A 9,876-nucleotide genomic window follows, 5' to 3' on the forward strand; every position below is an offset into this window, starting at 1 on the left:
TAGCCCCTTAAACAGTTGAGGACACTGAGATTTAAGACGCATGAAGTGCCTTCCCAGCGTCCCACAGCGAGGAAGAGGCAGAGCCAGAATTTGCACTGTGCTCTGTCTGAATTCCCATCCTTACCTCCTAACCACTGCAAAGGACGATGGAGCTTTCTACCAACTCATACGGAGATAAAGACAATTGCGGTGCAGACTGAGTTCAGAATAAAGAAACAGAGCTTGTTAATAACAGCATTTTGGAGCTGAAGTTTGAGTATTTTCTTTCTTTTTTTTTTTTTTAAAAAGATTTTATTTATTTATTTGACAGAGAGAGAGAGATCACAAGTAGGCACAGAGAGAGGAAGGGAAGAAGGCTCCCTGCCTAGCAGAGAGCCTGATGTGGGGCTCGATCCCAGGACCCTGGGATCATGACCTGAGCTGAAGGCAGATGCTTTAACCCATTGAGCCAGCCAGGCGCCACTTGAGTATTTTCCATTCATCAGAATAGATGTAGAACGTCACCAAAGAACATGGTGAAGAGACTAAAATACTAGTGAGTGTATTTGATGTCAGTTTCTACCACTAAAACTTGTCCCTTTCACAATGTCACCTTCCTTCTTGATCACACCGCCTTCCATCTCTGAACTTCTGCCCTTCTCTCTGCCAAGAGTTACTGCCTGAAAACCTGAAAAAGTCTTACTGTCCTTTGAACTCTGTCCTTTTCATCTGAAGAAGTGGCATTTTGCAGAGAAAGTGATTTTGTTTCTGAGTAACCAGCTTCCAGATTTGACCATGGCCATGTCCTTCTCTCTGGCCCAGTGTCCTCCACTTCAAACCCTGACGATCCAGGTGATAGAGTGGGGCCGATGCCTTTACCACCCACTGCAGGTGATCTGACCCTCTGAAACTGCCACAGATTTCTTTTTCTTTTCTTTCTTTCTTTTTTTTTTTTTTTTAAGATTTTATTTATTTATTTGACAGAGAGATCACAAGTAGGCAGAGAAGCAGGCAGAAGGGGTGGGGGGAAGCAGGCTCCCCGCTGAGCAGGGAGCCCAATGGGCTTGCTCCCAGGACGCTGAGATCATGACCCAAGCCGAAGGCAGAGGCTTAACCCACTGAGCCATCCAGGTGCCCCACTGCTACAGATTTCAGTCGTGTTCCCTCTCTATAGGCCAGGCTGCTCGGGCACTATTATGGGCTCTTTAACTGATCCCTGGGTCTAATGAATCTCTCTTCCCTTCCTCCATGTTCCCTTCATTTTGGCCAAACCTGTCTCCTCAGCATCTGCTTCATCTTGTTCCCTCGACCAGACCCCACTCTCACCAAAGCCATTCCCAGGTTTCATCCAGTAGTCTCTCTGCTGGGAAGAGTCCTTTTTTTGCTTTCATTTCTTCTTAGGTTCTCCCTGATTTGGGTGATAATAGCTCTGTGTCTGTGTGTGTGTGTGTGTGTGTGTGTGTGTGCTCACAACAATGAAACCCTCAAACAGATGTTAAACTTAGTGATCCTTTGTGTGCTTGCTTGGATATTTATTTATTTATTAAGTACAACTATATTTTATTTTTTTAAATTTTTTATTAACATATAATGTTACATATTATTAGCCCCAGGGGTACAGGTCTGTGAATTTCCAGGTTTACACACTTCATTGTACTCACCATAGCATATACCCTCCCCAATGTCCATAACCCAGCCACCCTCTCCCAATTCCCCTTGTTTGGATATTTATTATTCCTTGTACTTTCTTCTTGTACGGTTGAGTGTGTGGGTATATTCTTTGTGTTGTTAAGTGCTCATACTGAATTTTAGATTTTAAACTTCTGTGGAACCCTATCTACTTTATTGCCTGCTAAAATGTTTTGAGCTGTGCTGTGTGTATTTGGGCAACTGAATCCTATTTGGCTGTTAGAACTAATGGAATACAATTTGAAGAAAAACAAGATAATACGAATTTTTGGACTGCTTTCACGGAATTCATTTATTTTTCTTTCTGGGTTTTGGATAGCATATGTGAATTTTATGGTAGAGTCATACAAACTCTAAATAATTAAATAGAATAGTGTGGAGTGGTGAAAATTCCAGATTGCATTCATTTTAAAATGAAAACAGTTGTGTCACTTTTAAGAATGTATAATAATATGAATCATGTATAAAGTATTAATAATATTTGTTCTAGGAGACCTACAATATTGGTGTAATGGTCAGGAGGCCACAAATTACACTGAGCATGGGAAGAGGTATTTTTGAACCCCAAATTTCCCATGTAGAAACTTTGTGTTCTTGGACAAGTCCTTCAACTCTCAGGTTGGACATGTCCCCTCCCAAACCAGTACTGAGGATTCAGGGAGAACTGTACACAAAGCACTTAACATGCATGTGTTGAGCAAACGATAAGAATCCAAAATATTTTAGCTAGTGTAATATTTTAACTTGCTATTTCTTTGTTCCTGTCATTTTGATTACATTTGATTACATTTACTCAGCAAACTTTTTCTTCATGTTCTTTGTCTGGGTAATCCATATATTCTTCCTAAGGGATTTAAATTAATGTAAGTTGGGTGAAATTAGGACAAGAGAACATTTTCTCTGTCTCTTCAGCCCTGCCTATCCTATAATCTTCTGTCTTGTGGGAACACAAAATCGTAGAGGCAGAAAGTAGTAGTTTCAGCAGCCTCTCCTTGGCATATCATAGACTACAGTGGCACTCAGTATCAAGACCTCCTGCTTGGAGGTTCCTCTTTTCCATTCCAAGTTAGCTCACAAACTGTATCAGAGTTCTGGTAAAAGCAGGAATGATGGCATTATGGGAGCACCTCACGGATAGAGGTGAGAGATGGGCTCGGAATTTACACTCACACCAACAGCGTAGACCCACACTCAAAGAGTTCATCAGAGAAGATACATTGTTGCAAGGTGGCAGGGTCTTTTGTCAGAAGTGTTTTCTGCTCTGTTTTTTATTTAGGAGCTATGAAAAAGGTCTCTAAGATGCCTGAAGACTTTATAGGCATGCCCGCCTTTAAAGGTGTTGGTAAGGAGACGTTGGGATCTTGCTTCAAAGGGTTTAGGATCAGTAGTTGAGAGAACAAGTTGGATTCAATGCAAGTCAATAAAAGAGAAATAATGCCTGATGACTGTATTCATTTCTCATTTCCCTGGAATGGCAACTTTCTCACAATTATCTGTGTCTTACCACTGGTGGATGATGAGACCTACTGAGGTCAGAGCCCAGCCACCAAGGTGTCTTTGAAGAGAGGGTGCTTCACTTGTGAGGAAACCATCTGGGACTCCAGATGGTCTCATGCATCTAAACAGCTTTGCTTGTTCATTTATTATTTATTTATTTACATCTACTCTAGAGTAATCACTAACAGTTGATTATGATTTTAAGCAACGTTTATGACATAATTAAACTCTTCCAGTGACTTTTACGATGAGTGAAAAAATTTTCCCATTTCTTTGACAGGTTGTACTACACATTCACCTGGTATTTCCCAAGCCAGTTATTCTAACACAAAGACTTTTAATGACTTTTCTTCACCTCAACTATACATGTGACATTAGCTAAAAACTTGAATTGCCCTTTATTTTTGTTTTCTTTAATAACATAAATCTCTTCTAAATATAAATTCCTTGAAATGAATTTAGGCAATGGAGCAGATGAGTTCGATCGATTGCTTGTAGAGCCAAAGAAGCATTCTGATAGACTAGACTTTCAAAATATTTTCTTGTCTTTCATATTCATTTTACTTAGGGTATAGAGAAACATGCAAATGTTTTTCCTTCAACTTTGGCTCCTGTGAAAACAGACAACACTCAAGTACTCTCAGGCAAATGCAATTCTACAAGTGTCTACGTCAGTCAATTTGCTTAGAAGAACTATCTTCATTAGCCTATAGTAAACTTGACTGAAAACCTTTGAAACTGTCTTTACCATAGGACCTGTGGAATCCTTCCTGTACATGTTCAGGTATCCTGTGCATTTCCTTGTCCCTCTACCAGAGTGATTTTTCTAAAAGGCAAATCTGTCATGCCATTTCTCTACCTAGTGGTTCCCCTTTGCTTGTAGGATAAAATCCGAACTACCTGCAGACCAGACTTCTTTGAGAGCTGGCCCCATCTCTCACCATTTCCCCCTATGACTCCCAAGCCACATTCCTGTGGACTCATTTGTAGGCTTGTGAATGAGCCCACAGCTTCACTCCGTGTTCAAGCCATTCCATCTAAGAAAAATGTGATTCTCTCAGTTCCTCTCCCCTCTGCCTGCCTCAGGAATGTCCACTGTCTTTGCAAGTGTTCAAGCAATGCTTCCTCTCTCAGCCCAGGCAGAACCGTCCTTCTTGCCTCCCCTTCACCATCACCGTTTCACATCCTTCTCTGACCACACATGGCATCGTTAGGCTGCACCTCATCTCCCAGCTGGCCCGTGTTCCTTGAAAGAAAGATCTGGCCATGGTATTCATTGTTATATCCCAGTGCTGGTCATGTAGTGAGTTCTCTAGAAGTGTGTATTAAATGACTGATTGATTAGGTGAGTAAAGAAAGAATTGGATTACAAATGATATTCTCTTACAAGAATAGCCAATGGTTCCCTGCCAGTAAAGGTTATCATGACATGTTTTGTAGACTGTCCTTTCCCCTTCATTTGTGATACCGCTGCAGTGTTCAGAGAATCACAACAGTCTGGAGTTGATGGTCAGAAAGTTGTCATTTTCTCCGGGCTCATTGGCCTTTCTGTGGTTTGACACCCTAGTTGTTTGCCCACTAGTAATAAAAAAAAAAAAAGAAGGAAAGAAGTAACTAGGAAATGTTGCTGCTGAGAGTTCAAGGCATTCCAGCTCACCCCTCACTAAGCCTTGAGGACTTAGAAACCTCTATGTTCAAGGAAATGGAACCATTTCAGCTTGACCTCCTGGAATGAATTCACTCAGCAGGGGAGTAACTCCTTCAGGAATCGAAGGACTCCCTTCTTGAGTCTGGGTGGTAGAAAACAGCACATATGTGTATGTGTGTATGTGAATGCATGTAAAAGTAAGAGAGTTCTTGTAGGTCAAAGAGCAAGGAAAAAGTTGATAGATAACATGGATATTTAATCTTAATATGTCTCAAACTGAACTCCTGGGATCTTTGAATTCCAAAGTTCCTACTGCTTTCCTTGTCTCTGTTAATAGCATCCTTCCATTCCTCCAAATACCCAGGCCAAAATCCTTGCATCTGCTTCTCAGGATTCAGCCCCTTCTTACCACCCCCACAGCTTTCCCTTTGGCTCCAGCCACTGCCAGATTTCACCAGGATGGGTCCCATTGCCTCCTACCTGGAGCTTCCGTCATTGCCCAGCTTGAGTATATTTTTGACACAGTAACCATGGCAACCTGTTAAGACGTAAGTGAGCTCCTGTGGCTCCCCTGCTTAAAACTCTCCAATGGTTTGATGTCTCATTCAAAGTAAAAGCCAGAATCCTTCTTGTGGGCCACAAGCCCCACATCACCTGACCCCTTCAGAGCACAGCTCTTCCCCATCTCCCTGGCTCAGTCTGCTCCAGCTTTACCAGCCTGCTGCTCCTTGAACCTCTGGGGACACTGTCACCTCAAACTACCTGAGCTTGCTGTTCTCTTTGCATCAGACCTCCTTTCCTGCTTGGAGAGAACCCTCACTTCCTTCAGATCTTTCCTCTAAGCCATCTTTTCAGTGAGGCTTTCCCTACTGAGATTACTCTCCATCCCACACTTCACTCCCTCCTTCCCTTTCCTCTTCAATATTTATTGTCCAACATTCAGTTTATCTCTGTTCTGTTTACTGCTGTATCCCCAGTGCTTAGAACAATGAGTAGAATGTACGAGATGCTCAATAAATATTTGTTGAACTGATGTTGGATATTCTAAAACATTGTTTTTGGGAAGACAAAAAGTATGATTTTTCTTTTGGCTGAGATTCAGGACATTGTGCTTATTAGCAGGAGACTTTGGAAGCTTATTTTGGTCTATGGGTGGGAAACAAGAGGGAGAAGGGGAAAATTGTTTCTTGGTTACAGGTTGCCATCTAGGTGGTGTATACTTGGTGTTGATCTCTTTAAAAGCCCTCTAAAAACAGTGTGGAGAGGATATCTGGGTAGCTCAGTCAATTAATCATCTGCCTTTAGCTCAGATGATGATCCCAGGGTCCTGGGATTGAGGCCCATATCAGGATCCCTGCTCAGCTTGGAGCTCACTTCTCCCTCTGCCTGCCATGTGCTCTCTCTCTCTCTGACAAATAAATAAATCTTTAAAAAAATAAATAACATAAAAAATAAATAAATAAAATAAAAACAGTGTGGAGGTTCCTCACAAAGTTGAAAATAGAGGTACCCACCCTATGACCCAGCAATTACACTACTGGGTATTTACCACAAAGATGCAAACGTACTGATCCAAAGGGGCATGTGCACCCCAATGTTTATAACAGCAGTGTCCACAATAGCCAAACTATGGAAAGAGCCTAGATGTTCATCAACAGATGAATGGATAAAGAAGAGGTAGTATATAAACACAATGGAATATTATGCAGCCATCAAAAATGAAATCTTGCCATTTGTAATGACGTGGATGGAACTAGAGGGTATTACACCAAGTGAAATAAGCCAATCAGAGAAAGACAATTATCATATGATCTCACTGATATGAGGAATTGGAGAAACCAAATAGAGGATCTTAGGGAAAGGGAGGGAAAACTGAAACAAGATGAAACCAGAGAGGGAGACAGACCATAAGATATTTTTAATCTCAGGAAACAAACTGAGGGTTGCTAGAAGAGAAGGTGGGGTGAGGGATGTGATGGCTGGGTGATGGACATTGGGGAGGGTACATGCTATGGTGAGTGCTGTGAATTGTGTAAGACTGATGAATCACAGACCTGTACCCCTGAAACAAATAATACAATATATGTTAATTGAAAAAAAAATCCCTCTAGTCAGATCCCTTGATGGGTCAGAGGCAAAATGAGGAGACTTAAGGGTAATGTGTCAGCATCAAGAACAAACGATTCCAATATGCAGATTAATCCAGAATTTTTTTTAGATCTCCTTGAAGTGAACTGTCTACTCTATTTTTAAATCTGTGTTTTTAAAAAAGCAATAAAACGTGAGTATTTGCAAATGCAGTCACAGAATGGTATGAACTCAGAATAAAAACACCAAGAAAGGTGTTTCTACCAAGGCGCAAAGGACAGGTTGGGAAGGCGGGTGAGCAGACTCCTGGAGCCGGAGTGATGCTAACACGGAGGGGCACAGGGCTCCCTGCTCTGACCAACAACCTTGCTGCTCCTAGAGCCATCAGCCAAGGCTGTCTGGGGAACTCTGAGGCCTATTCAAGTTTGCTGCTTTGTCTCTGGACAGATCGCCAGGCAGCAAGCAACCTCTAGAGCCACGGAGCCAACCTGACTTGACAGGGACACCGGGTGCCCACACACACTCCAGCTTTCCTGTTCAGCGATATTCACAACTGCTATCCCATCCCTCCCCACTGATCAGGCCACTGTTAATTTATTAGATGTGAAAGCAATACATGTAGACTTCAGGTTTCAGGCCACGTGTTTTCTGAGAAGCTTTCAGCAACCGTGCAGCACTTCCAGGTTTGTGGAATTCCTTGGATCTGTTCTTGGGCACTCTAAACTGATAGTGCTTCACTAAGAGACATTTTCTCTTCTTTCAATTGATCTGCAAGTGCCACTTAAACTCTGCTGCAAGAGAAATAATTACGGTGGACGTTGGCTGTATGTTACTATTTTAGTCTAAAACAACTCGAGATTTTTGTCCCCTGCAAAGACTCCAAATCAGTTTTCAATATCTGATGTGTCTATGTGTGTGTGCGTGATGCGTGCATGCGTGGGCACGTGTGCCATGAAATTCAAGATGCCTGAAAATCCACTGTCAGCTTTGGGTGAGTAAGTTCAGAGAGGAGTAAAGTATTTTATTTATTTTTATTTAAATCTGATTGTTTCTAAGGGAAAATAAGCAATACTATAATAGATGCTAAATTTTCCCCAGGATCTTACCGCTTTGTTTTAGCAAATGTCCACTTTTTCCTTTACAAAAACGCCTCAGATTTACTCATAGGCGCTGAACTCTCCCAGAGAAGAGGGATAGACTTCAGTGTCTTGCAGGGAAAAGTTAGGGTAATTTTTATTTGGGAAAGAGTAGATTTTGGAAACTATGAGATTCCTTCTCAGGTATGTGATGGGCTACATGTGGTTAAGGAGTAAATATTCAAAGTTGCTCCAGAGAGAAGAGTTAAGACATCATGTGGGAATTAGAAACGAGCAAGAAGATCTTAGTACTGATGTTGAATGAGGTTGTCTAAATGTGGAACGGCTTTATTGGAAAGTAGTGAGTCCTCTGTTTCTGGAAGCGTATTGGTTGACAGATTCTGTAGCTATTAAAGAGAATATTGCTCAGGTACAAATACAGTCAATGCTAAAATTCCATTGCTGAAATAAGATGTGGTCAGCTGAAGGCTGCTTTTGCTGTTATTTTTAATGATTATGTAAGTATCGTTACCTCAAATTTCTGCAGTTGCTGTTTTGAACCCAAATGAAGGTCTTTGCCTTTTTTCTCTCTTAAGCTTCATCTGGCTGTCTGGGTGGCTCTGCAGTAACGGGGTCTCCTCCCATCCAAGTACTAACCAGGCCCGACCCTGCTTAGCTTCCGAGATCAGACGAGATCGGGCGCGTTCAGGGTGGTATGGCCGTAGACGTAACGGGGTCTCCTACCCTGGAGCAATGTTCTCAGTTCTACGTCCGCCTGTCAGGGTTGCTACAAAAGGACTTCTTAACCTGAGAAGGTCAGAGAGAGAAAGGAAACGAGATGGTATTGTGCTAGGGATTTGATACCCACCATTTCATTTAAACCACTCTCTATGTTACGTAATATCATGTTCATTTTACTTAGTGAAGAAACTGGAGGTAGGTGATGTTGCGTAACTTCCACAAGGCCACAGGGTGACTGAGCAGAGAGTCACATCTGGAGGCGCCCCTACGTGGCCTCCTCTCTCAGCTTTTCTCTTCTGATGCATGTTGTCTGCACACAGAGGCCGGGGGGACCATCTCTACCAAACTGACTCATCAAGTTGATCAAATAATCAGTTCCTTTGATGATTTAACTGGTTTGTTTATTCAGCTGACACCTTTGATTTTGTTTGCAAAATTGGACCGTTGTTTGGGGCACTTGTAGAAAACTCTAAAGACATCTCTTAGGCTCAGTTGGCAATGAGATGAATTCTTTATGACCACCATATCAGAGAGTTTGATGTGGCTTTTAAACAAGAATAGACAGAACCTGGCATGCGGCTGTGTGTGTTGAGGGGAGGGAAAATGGTAACAGGTGGGAGGACAGAGAGAAAGAGGCTGGTCCAGGGGCACCAAGGCCAACATTCCTTAAAGTCTTGAAATCAGGAATGGTTCAAGTTGGAAAGGATCTTAGAAAACGTTTCCATTTTACCCTGTCCTGTTACTGATGAGTGAGCTATGCCCCTGAGAGTTGAACTAAGCTGCCAATGGGCACACCCCGATTAATGACAATGCCAGATGGGCCACCTGTCTGATGACTCCTTCTCTAGAATTCTCTGCACATTCAAACAACCTACTTTAACAATTGAGTGTCTCTCAGGAGAGAAAAATGAAGTCTTGACAGAAAGACACCAAATTGAAACATGTGCAACGTCATTTAACTCAGTGACATCATTGACCTTTCAAGGGTCTTGGGGATAAGTTTAATTTTTTATTTATGATTTTAGGTCAGACTGCTTTCAGTGTTTCAAGGTGAAAAGAAACTCTCCCACTTGCAAAGCAGCAAGCATCATCAACACAAATATTATATCTGTTTTGACCAAAAGGTTGCCAGGTAAATATTTGAATATTTCATCCTGC

The 9,876-nt window shown here is 42.0% G+C and overlaps 1 pseudogene; it reads right to left on the reverse strand.

The window, feature by feature from the left end:
* Window positions 1–8,594: 8,594 nt before the first annotated feature.
* LOC123942865 lies at window positions 8,595–8,704 on the reverse strand (annotated as a pseudogene).
* Between the last annotated feature and the right edge of the window lie 1,172 nt (window positions 8,705–9,876).

Source organism: Meles meles, chromosome 5 (assembly GCF_922984935.1).
Source record: "Meles meles chromosome 5, mMelMel3.1 paternal haplotype, whole genome shotgun sequence".
NCBI lineage: Eukaryota > Metazoa > Chordata > Mammalia > Carnivora > Mustelidae > Meles > Meles meles.